At 44.5% G+C, this 11834-nt stretch overlaps 1 long non-coding RNA gene across 1 annotated transcript; it reads left to right on the top strand.

The window, feature by feature from the left end:
• Positions 1-3998: 3998 nt before the first annotated feature.
• LOC120939705 lies at positions 3999-7345 on the top strand. The gene is made up of 2 exons (XR_005749360.1): positions 3999-4252; positions 7056-7345. It is a non-coding gene; the product is annotated as an uncharacterized LOC120939705 (long non-coding RNA).
• The last annotated feature ends 4489 nt before the right edge of the window (positions 7346-11834 follow it).

The raw sequence follows: 11834 nt of genomic DNA, 5'->3' as shown, positions 1-11834 counted from the left end.
CCGCCCATCTTATTGAGATATAATATATATATATATATATATAATCTACAAAAACGGAGGTACTTCCTGGATGGGAGGGGTTATATAGGGAGTTGGACTTCCTGTCTTTTGAGTGTACCAGTGTCCATCTGCCTATAGGTGGCGTATAACCCACATAGTTATGACTATGGTGCTCTGTGTCTCGTGATGTACTCCAAGAAAAGGATTTTACAGGTAAGCTCTTATAAGAATCAGATTTTTTGCAGGTAACACATGCACTCATTATTGTTATAAATTGGAGCGTCATCTCATCCTAGGGTCACAGACGCAGAACATTTTTTGGCGCCCCCACATGGGCGTGGTCATCTTACTAACTCCTTCCATTTGGCGGTGGGGTCACAGTGGCACGATTTGATGGGGCACAGTGGCAGCTCTTGATGGGGCACAGTGGCAGCATTTGATGGGGCACAGTTGCAGCATTTGATGGGGCACAGTGGCGGAATTTGATGGGGAAAGTGGCTGTGTTTGATGGCACAGTGGCTGCGTTTGATGGCACAGTGGCTGAATTTGATGGGCACAGTGGCTGCATTTAATGGGCACAGTGGCTGCGTTTGATGGGCACAGTGGCTGCGTTTGATGGGCACAGTGGCTGCATTTAATGGGCACAGTGGCTGCGTTTGATGGGCACAGTGGCTGCGTTTGATGGGCACAGTGGCTGCGTTTGATGGGGACAGTGGCTGCGTTTGATGGGGACAGTGGCTGTGTTTGATGGGGACAGTGGCTGTGTTTGATGGGGACAGTGGCTGTGTTTGATGGGGACAGTGGCTGCGTTTGATGGGCACAATGGCTGCGTTTTGGTGGCACAACAACTTACTTGCTTACAGGGTGAGGTCGAGGGTCAGATGCTAGGCTGGTGGCCTGGTGCAGTAACTTACAGCAGGCTCAGTCAGGCAGCTCTTTTCAGAAGTGCCCCGGCTCCCTTCGCTCTGAGCCACGCTGTTTGAAGATGGCAGAGGTGGGTGGAGCAGGAGCTAGGTTACTAGCCACGGAGGTGGCGCGCTATGAATGCTGGGGCGGCCGTGGCCTCTGACGCCAGGCAGCCGGTGATTCTAGCAACCAGTGCAATCAAGTGAATGAGTGGCATGCCACAGCTTTGGCCCCCCTCCTCTGCAGCAGCTTACAGCGCCGGGGTGCGGTGCACCCGCCCAAGATCGGCCCTGGCTTCACCCATGATCAGCATTCACTTTTTTGATGAATGGGTAGGTGTATAGCAATAAACACTTGACAGAGACATGAGTTCATTAAAAACCAATGGTGAATAAAAAAAAAAAGAGAACATCTTTACGAACTCCCATCCTATTCCAAAACCCCCGCCCCGGTTCCCATCATTACAATGTCTTGCCACATCGGTAGAGTGGCATTTCTCAATACTGTAAAGGTGTTCCTGGAAGCGTTCTCTGAGACGCCTAAGCGTTCTTCCTATATATTGTTTTCGCCACAATCTGCAGGTGATGAAATAGATGAGATGGCGAATATTGCAATTAAAGGAGGAATTAATCCCCAATAATTTGTCCCTAGTCGTAGAGTGTATGTGGTCACCTCCAAGAAAATAAAGGGGAACAAAAACAATTAGGCTCCACTCACACCTGAGGGTAGCACAGCAATAGCTGCTGTACCACGTATTTTTAGTATTTTTTTTTTGGGGGGGGGGCTGCGTTTTTTTTAGCGGCACCATTTATTTGAATGGGTCTCCTTCTGCTCTACAACATGATGCTGCCACCACCATGTTTCACGGTGGGGATGGTGTGTTCAGGGTGATGTGCAGTGTTAGTTTTCCCCCCACACATAGCGTTTTCCTTTTAAGGTCAAAAGGTTGAATTTTGGTCTCATCTGACCAGAGCACCTTCTTTGTGTCCCTCGCCCCCACGTGGCTTCTCACAAACTGCAAACAGGACTTCTTATGTCTTTCTTTCTCCAATGTCTTTCTTCTTGTCACTCTTCCATAAAGGGCAGATTTGTGGAGAGACCACTAATAGTTGTCCTGAGGACAGATTCTCCCCCCAGAGCTGTGGATCTCTGCAGCTCCTCCAGAGTTACCATGGGCCTCTTGGCTGCTTCTCTGATGAATGCTCTCCTTGCCCGGCCCGGTCAGTTTAGGTGGACGGCCATGTCTTGGTAGGTTTGCAGTTGTGCCATACTCTTTCCATTTTCCGATGATGGATTGACCAGTAGTGATGGTCCTGATGTTCGAGTCGAACGTAAGCTCAACTTTGACATTGGGTGTTTGTTTGTTTGCAGAACAAAACGAACATATGGAGCGTTTACTGCCAAATTCGAGCGCCGCGGAGCGCCCCATAATGCACTGTGAGATCGAAGTGCATTGACGGCTGCTGATTGGCCAAAGCACGAACCTGACCTGAATGCTTTGGCCAATCACAGCGCAATCTGCTGTGAGAGCCATGATTGGCCAAAGGCAGGGTGCCTTTTATCCATCATGGGTCAGGGCCAGGGGCTAAGTCCACACCCCACACTATATATGGCGGCTTACACGGCGGCCGTATGTACTGTGACGTGGAGATTGAGACTTGAGAGAACTTGAGCTACATTAGGCAGGTTAGTTAGTGGTGTGCAGGCAGTTTAGTGTGTGTATAGATATATATATATATACAGTGTAGACTATATATACAGTGCAGGCAGTGTATTCATATATATACAGTATAATGTGGAGTATATATATACTCTGTGTTCAGTGTAGACTATATATAAACAGTGCAGTCAGTGTACAGTATATAAGTGCAGGTAGTGTACAGTATATAATACAGGGCAGGCAGTGTGCAGTATATAATACAGGGCAGGCAGTGTGCAGGCAGTGTACAGTATATAATACAGGGCAGGCAGTGTACAGTATATAATACAGGGCAGGCAGTGTACAGTATATAATACAGGGCAGGCAGTGTACAGTATATAAGTGCAGGCAGTGTACAGTATATAAGTGCAGGCAGTGTACAGTATATAAGTGCAGTCGGTGTACAGTATATAAGTGCAGGCAGTGTACAGTATATAAGTGCAGGCAGTGTACAGTATATAAGTGCAGGCAGTGTACAGTATATAATACAGTGCAGGCAGTGTACAGTATATAAGTGCAGGCAGTGTACAGTATATAAGTGCAGGCAGTGTACAGTATATAAGTGCAGTCGGTGTACAGTATATAAGTGCAGGCAGTGTACAGTATATAAGTGCAGGCAGTGTACAGTATATAAGTGCAGGCAGTGTACAGTATATAATACAGTGCAGGCAGTGTACAGTATATAAGTGCAGGCAGTGTACAGTATATAATACAGTGCAGGCAGTGTACAGTATATAATACAGTGCAGGCAGTGTACAGTATATAAGTGCAGGCAGTGTACAGTATATAATACAGTGCAGGCAGTGTACAGTATATAATACAGTGCAGGCGGTGTACAGTATATATTACAGTGCAGTCAGTGTACAGTATATAATACAGTGCAGGCAGTGTACAGTATATAATACAGTGCAGGCAGTGTACAGTATATAAGTGCAGGCAGTGTACAGTATATAATACAGTGCAGGCAGTGTACAGTATATAATACAGTGCAGGCAGTGTACAGTATATAAGTGCAGGCAGTGTACAGTATATAATACAGTGCAGGCAGTGTACAGTATATAAGTGCAGGCAGTCTGTTTCCCCATTGTTGGGAATGACTCAGCGGACATTATAATTATTGTTTGTATTTTTATGATTGTAACTTTATTTTATGTTCTTTTTATTTTTAAATGTTTGACTTTTTTTTTAGATATGACCGTCTCTTATTGTTACATAATGTTTTTATCCTGTTAATGTTAATCATAGGAATTTTATCCCCGGAGCATCCAGAAATTTTCACTTTTTTACAGTTTTTCAGGTCTAATAAGTTAATTAATTGTGTGTCTGTCCCACTTTCACTGATGACTCAGGGATAATGATGGGAGTGGCGGGTGCGGTGCGGGGCGGATGGCGGGATATAAATCAGACGGACTTTTATTCCGAGACGTGAGAAGATCTTCCGAGGACACAATGAAGGAGCTGAGAGCCGTTCTCCTGGTTGGGGCCGTGGCTGTAGTAATGATGGCGCCGACCGATCCAGGGGAGGTGACAGACGCGACGGAGATGCCTATGGCCCCTATAGAAGACATGGGATGGTATAATATGTTCGGCCGCGTGTGCTGCCAGAGACTTTACTGTACAGGATGTCCATGCAAACCTAGACCAATGGTATGTTATATGGCGGGAAAAGGAAAGCTGAGATATTATTATTATTATTATTATTATTATTATTATTATTATCATTGCTATTATTATCAGTCTTATTGTTATTACTAATAATAATGTTGTTGTTAATAATAATAATATAGTGTTGTTGTTATTATTGTTATTTACTATTGTAAATGAAAGTTGAGATAATATTATTAGGACATTATTATGATTATCAGTAATAATAATAATAATAATAATAATAATAATAATATTAGTATTAGTAGTATTATTATTATTAGTAGTAGTATTAGTATTATTATTAGTATTATTGGTATTAGTAGTATTGGTATTAGTAGTATTAGTATTATTATTAGTAGTATTAGTATTAGTAGTATTAGTATTATTTTTAGTTTTACTATTAGTATTATTATTCTTTTTATTATTAGTAGAAGTAGTATTAGTATCATTAGTAGTATTAGTATTATTATTATTATTATTATTATTAGTAGTAGTAGTAGTAGTAGTATTAGTATTAGTAGTATTAGTATTATTATTAGTAGTAGTATTTTTAGTATTACTAATATAATTTTTATATGTATATGTGTATATGTATGTGTGTGTGTGTGTGTGTGTGTGTGTGTGTGTGTGTGTATATATATAATGTGTATATGTGTGTGTATAAGTAAATACAGTTGCAATAAAAAGTATGTGAACCCTTTTGGAATGATGTGGATTTCTGCACAAATTGGTCATAAAATCTGATCTGATCTTCATCTAAGCCACAACAATAGACAATCACAGTCGGCTTAAACAAATAAAAATTTGGAAATACGAAAATTCTGAAATTTAAAAATTCGGAAATCCAAAAGTTCGGAAATACGAAAATTGAAAAATTTGGAAATACGAAAATTCTGAATTAACGAATTTCTCAAAATTTGTTAAACGATTTCGAAACTAAACGAATTGCACATGTCTAGTGCAGGGTTCTGTGTGTGGGGGGTGTATAGTGAGGGGGTACAGTGTTGTACGGGTGATCTCCTCTCCGCCGGGGTCTTAGTGAAATGGTACAGTTACCCCATTACCAATTCACATAGGGGGGGATCTGGGGTTCCTCTTTTTTAATAGGGTCTTTCAGATTCCGATAAGCCCCCCCGCCCACAGACCCCCCACAACCACTGGGCAGGGGTTGTGGGAATGAGGCCCTTGTCCCCATCAACATGGGGACATGGTGCTTTGAGGGGTCACAGACCCCCAAAGCATCCTCCCAATGTTGAGGGCATGTGGCCTGGTACGGTTCAGGAGGGGGGGCGCTCTCTCGTCCCCCCTTTTCCTGCGGCCGGCCAGGTTAACGTGCTCAGATAAGGGTCTGCTGTGGATTTTTGGGGGGGAACTCCACACCATTTTTTTTTTAATTTGGGTGGAGTTCCCCTTAAAATCAACACCAGACCTAAAGGGTCTGGAATGGATATTTGGGGGGAACCCCACATCATTTTTTTTAATTTGACGACGGGGTTCCCCTTAATATCCATACCAGACCTGAAGGGCCTGGTAATTTAATTTGGGGGGACCCCCACACTTTTTTTTTTTTTTAATAAATGACTTTTTTCTAAATTTCCGGGAGCCGACAATTCATTATAGCCGCGAGTCGTTTTTAAATGACTTTTTTTTTCTTCAGAAATGACACTTTGTGCAGAGACAGTTGTAAGCACGGGAAACATGCGCTACTTCACAGGCATACTATACACCCCCCCCCCTAGGTACGAAATTTAAAGAAATATTTCACTTTTATTGTTTCACTTTCAGCATTATTAAATTCACTGCTCCCAAAAAAACTGCAGTTTTTAAAACTTTTTTTTTTGCATTGATACATGTCCCCCGGGACAGGACCCAGGTCCCCAAAAACTTTTTAGGACAATAACTTGCAATTTTAGCCTTTAAAATTAGCGCTTTAGATTTCTCCCATAGACTTTAACAGGGTGTTCCGCAGCTTTACGAATTTGTCGCGAACACCCCTAATTGTTCCCCGAACATGCAAACAGGCAATGTTCGAGTCGAACTCGAAGCTCATCCCTAGTAACCGGTGCATTTTTATGGCACTGATCACTGTATAAATGTGAATGGTCCCAAAATAGCGTCAAAAGTGTCCGATGTGTCCGAATTTCCGAAATTTTGAATTTCCGAAATACAAGTTTACGAATTTAGGAATTTTGAATTTCCGAAATACAAAATTACGAATTTACAAATTTCGAATTTCCGAATTTCAAATTTTCGAATTTCAAATTTTGGAATTCAGAATTTTCGAAATTTCCGAAATACAGATTTTCGAATTTCCGAAAATCTCGAATTTTCACATTTCCGCAATTCTTCATTTCTGAAATTCCAAAAATGTTGGAAATTTGAAAATGTATAAATTCGGAAGTTTCAGAATTAACTAATTCGGAACTAAACGAATTGCACGTGTCTACTCTGCGGGTTCCCTGCACAGATGTCTATACAAATCCCCCCCCCCCGAAGTCGCCAAAAGTAGTACAGAAACTACTTTTGGGAATTGGTGCGGCACCGCAAAGCAATGGCTGCCGATTTGGCATGCGATGCCAAACCGTACCTATGTCAACCTAGGCTTGCCAACTGATTGATTGAATTCTCCCCAACAGCAACCTGGTGGAGGGTCTAAAGCTCGCCAACTCTATAAGAAGCTAAAAAATTTAGTGAAATTTTTATTTTAACTGATTCAATTATTCTTTTTTTTATTGTTCAGTCCCTTTTTTTTAACATTCATTTAAAATAGTAACATTATTCTTTACATTCTTTCTCCACCCAGGGATGGATATATGATGAATTCCCACTATATATAATAGAACCACAGCCATTTGGATCAAGTGAAATTAAAGATTGCAATTCGTGCCAATTTAGAAATTGCTGAAGAAATTGGACAAATGCCATCAAGACACAAACGACGGAAGTGAAGCCGCAATATTTGCGCTCGAAGTTAAATGCAAATCTTCTTGTGATCGCTGCCCCCCCAGAGTTTGTCTTGTCTCTGGACTCTCATGTTTTATTATCTGATATTCCTGATGTTACACATTAAAGTATAATTTGCTGAACCCCCAATATGAGGACCCTGGTGTGAACGTGTGTGTACAACCATCAACCTCTGCCACTGACCACCACCACTGACCACTGACCACTGACCACCACCACTGACCACCACCACTGACCTCCGCCACTGACCGCCACCACTGACTAGCAATTTGTCAGTCATGTTCCCCCAGCTGCAGCATACTGCCCGGTTTTCTACAGTGATGGGGAGGGAGGGAATGATGAAGTCACTGACTCCACGTGGGTGCCTGATAGGAGAGAGGAGGCGGCACATCTCCAATGAGGCAGGATGCCCTCCAGGGGTCAGCTTAAGGGCAGCACACTGACTGCATCGCAACGCAGAGCTCCGTGGGGCGCTGCTGTCTCTCAGCGTTATTCCAAAAGTTCATTGGTGTGGGCCTTTTTTGAGACGAGTGCATCAGATCGCACCGCTGCTATTTGCAACATATGTCGCAAGCGTATCTCGCGTGGCCAAAACATCACCCGCTTGGGCACCATATGCTTGACCAGACATATGTCGACCTGCCATGCAGTTAGTTGCAAGCGTACCTCAAAGACCCACACCAAAGAACAAAGCGGACCTCCCCTTGCCCCTCATCAGCTGGGATCTCCAACCCCACTAGACCCTCAGTCCTCTCTGAAGCCTGCAATGTGCCTGGAATGTGCGGTACCTCAGTGGCAAGTTCCCAAATGCCACTTTTTCTCACGGATGGCAATCCCGGCTCTCTACCGGCATGTGGAAGGCAATGTCCATGCCTTGCTGGACAGGGTGGTCAGTGGTAAGGTGCATATTACCGCTGACTCATGGTCCAGCAGGCATGGACAGGGACGTTACCTATCTTTCACGGCACATTGGGTGACTCTACTGGCAGCTGGGAAGGATGCAGGACAAGGTACAGTAGTGTTGGAGGTTGTTCCGCCACCACGCGTCCAAAATGCTACTACTGGTTGTGACACACCTCTCTCCTCCACCCCCTCCTCTTCTTCTTCCTCTGTGGCCTCTTCCTGTGCTAATGTGTCCTCGGAACCAGCGGTGTTCCGTAGGCGTTCAAGGGGCTACGCAGGTACGCAGGCAAAGAGATGCCATGCGGTGCTCGAGCTGGTGTGCTTGGGGGACAGGAGCCACACTGGGGCAGAGCTTCTGTCAGCTCTGCAGGGGCAGGTTTAGAGGTGGTTGAGGCCACGCCAGCTTAAGCCAGGAATGGTGGTTTGCGACAATGGCACCAAACCTCCTCTCCACCCTGCGACAGGGACAACTGACCCATGTGCCCTGTTTTGCTCATGTCCTTAAAGTGGTGGTATCAGCGCTTCTTGGGCAGGTACCCGGGCTTACAGGATGTCCTGAGGCAGGCCAGGAAACTCTGTGTGCATTTCCGACGGTCATATAATGCCAGTGCTCGGCTGGCAGACCTCCAAAAGGAATACAACCTGCCCAAGAACCGCCTAATCTGTGACATGCCCACCAGGTGGAACTCTAGTTTGGCCATGCTGCAGCGGCTGCACACGCAGCAGAGGGCCATCAATGAGTGTCTGTGCCAATATGGGAGCAGAACTGGGTCAGGGGAGCTTGTTTTTTTTCCCCCACGCCAGTGGGCCTTGATCAGGGATGCATGCACTGTCCTGTCACCATTTGAGGAGGCCATGATGATGGTGAGCAGTGACAGTGCATGCATCAGAGAGACTGTCCCTCTTATTCACATGTTGGAGCACACGCTGCATGGAATAATGGACAGGGCCCTTGAGACAGAAAAGAGGGAGGAAGAGGAGGACTTCCTTACCTCTCAAGGCCCCCTTATCCAAACAGTGTTCTTGCTTGCCCGCCTATCACACAGGAAGAGGACGAGAAGATGGAGAAGGATTGTGTCGGCATGGAGGTGAAGCCTCCGACAGACAGGTTTCCAGCGGACAGATTTCTTAGTATGCTAAGAAATTTTTGTCCGCTGGAAACTGTCCGATCCGCCGGACAATTGTCCGGTGGTGCCTACACACAACCGGATCTGCCCGCTGAAACTGGTCCACCGGACCAGTTTCAGCGGACAGATCCGGTCGTGTGTACGGGGCCTGAGGGTTGAGGACAGAAATGACTGGATACCAGTCGATCCTTAATAGAAGGAGCACGACGGTAAGTTATTTCTGGAAAGGGTTTAATACATTTTTTGATAGTGTTATCAGCCAGAAGAATAGGCCAAAATTTTTTAAGAACCATATTCAATTGGCCATGTTGTTTAGAGAATTTGGTTATTACGTGAACAGATGCATTTGATTTGGGTATTTTAGTTGAGTGGATTAAATCCTTTCTATTTAATTTGACAACTCTGTTAAATGATTTTTTTAAAGGGATCGACTATATCCCCGAACCAATAGTCTGTCATGCAATTCGTTGGCTGCTTTAGTGAAATCTGATTCTAAAGTGCAGTTTCTTCTGAGTCGAAGAAATTGGTTGTATGAAATGCTATTGAGAAGAGGTTGAGGGTGTGCACTGGCAGCGTCCACGCACCAGACGTACAATGGCGGCGATTCGCCTAGGAGAGCCAACCTGCCGTATAACTGCGGCGGCTGGTCTTCAACTGGTTAAACAAATAACTTTTGACTTCAGATGTCCCATGGCCTAATTTTGGACAGAGATTCATTATTTTTCCTGATTGGGTTATTTGAAAAAAGAAAACCCATAATGGTCACCATAATAATAGGAGATAATAAAATGACACAAAATACGGCAAGCTTCGTGGAAGCTGTGCAGATGGTTGCCACAATAGTTCAGCGAGAGCCCAGGACCTCTACAAAGCGACGGGCCGGCTGCTGAGAAATACGAAGGAACATCGATCCTTCCCCCTTCCTCTGTGACGAATGAATCCAGAAGTGATGAGGATTGTAACGACACCCCGAGTATGAAAGGGGTTAAAGTCCTTTAGGACATTCCATTACCGAACACAAAGGCAGCTACCGGACACTCCAACCAGCCGAACAAGAAACCCATACGAATAATTCTCCCCCAAATACGAGACAAAGCTCATATTACTCTGCTCATATTACTCTGGAAATACACCTGTGACCAGAAACCTAATAAACTAATCCCCTTTCAGGCTGGGTTCACACTACTACACTACTTTTATCCTACTTTGCTCTGCTACATTGGTCCTACATTTATCCTACATTGGTCCTACATCCATCCTACTTTCATGAACAGGATACTACTTTGGTCCGACTTCAATGATATTCAATGGGCCTGAAGTAGGATCAATGTAGGACCAAAAGTAGTACAGGGAGCATTTTCAAAGTCGGACCGACTTGTGTAGGACGCTACAAGACGCTCTCATAGGGAAACATTGAACACAGAGCAAAGTAGGATGAAAGTAGTGTAGTAGTGTGAACCCAGCCTCACAGCCTAGATGATTCAGATACATGACCTTTAGGCCAGACTTGCCGTCTTGTAGCTCAGAAGACACAAGCTGAAAGCTGAAACAAGGGTATCCCATACTTTCCAATGGATTCTGGGTTCCACGGGCCCTCCCGTCACAAGGATTTTTGTCACTTCTGGGTTCGGTTCTTTGTTTACTTGGCCCGTGAAGCAGCCCATCAAACCGATTTCAGCTATGGGGTTGAAACTGCTGAGGAATCGGTTACTCCACGAAACACCTAGAGACAAGACTGGCTAAACAGCAACTATAGATTCCCCAATGTTCAGAGGGGTAATATGTCATTAGTCTAGTTTTTTGAAGGAGACAATAAAGGTTTTTAGCTGCTTTTTTGTTTGGTCAATGTACCAATGATTTTATATATAGTTATATAATCAGGGGTCAAGTCCTGGGGGAAAAAGTGTGGGAACTCCCACCCAAGATCCACTCCCCCACCAAAAAAAAAAAATGATACGATCATATGCATAATTACTAAACCGCATGTTTCTTTTTCGATCCACTGTACCATAGTAATCCTTTATGTTACTGGCCGCTTCCTGTTTATGGATTCATCGGGTAGTGTGCGGGTATTCCGTCACTTCCTCAATGCCGCAATGTCTCCTGGGAGCTTTTGTCATTGTTCCCAGGAGACATTGCGGTTCTTTCTTAATCCCACGATAACTCGCGGCAGACCTCCACAAATGCTCCCAGGATACATTGCGGCTTTGAGGAAGTGACGGAATACCCCACACACTACCCGATGAATCCATATACAGGAAGCCGCCAGTAACATAAAGGATTACAAAGGTTCGCCTGCCCCTGACAGTGACTCGAGCTGGGCATCGCCGCTTAGTGAAGGATTGGCTTGGGCGGCTCGGCTTCTCTCGGCTGCTCTAGTCCTGCAAAGGGCCTGCTGTGAAAAAAGTGCAGGAACTCCGTTCCCACGCGTTCCCGCAGGACTTGAGCCCTGTATATAATACAAAATGTATTTATAAACTTTATTTAACTGTGTGAATATGTACCATGAAAGTCTATAGTGCCTCCCAAATTGCAAGTTGAGTATCTATAGGGGTTTGAAATGGTTAGATAGTGCTGTAGCAGCTGGG

Source organism: Rana temporaria, chromosome 5 (assembly GCF_905171775.1).
Source record: "Rana temporaria chromosome 5, aRanTem1.1, whole genome shotgun sequence".
Lineage (NCBI taxonomy): Eukaryota > Metazoa > Chordata > Amphibia > Anura > Ranidae > Rana > Rana temporaria.
The sequence above is the reverse complement of the archived record's forward strand: the minus strand, read 5'-3'. Positions and strand labels throughout refer to the sequence as shown.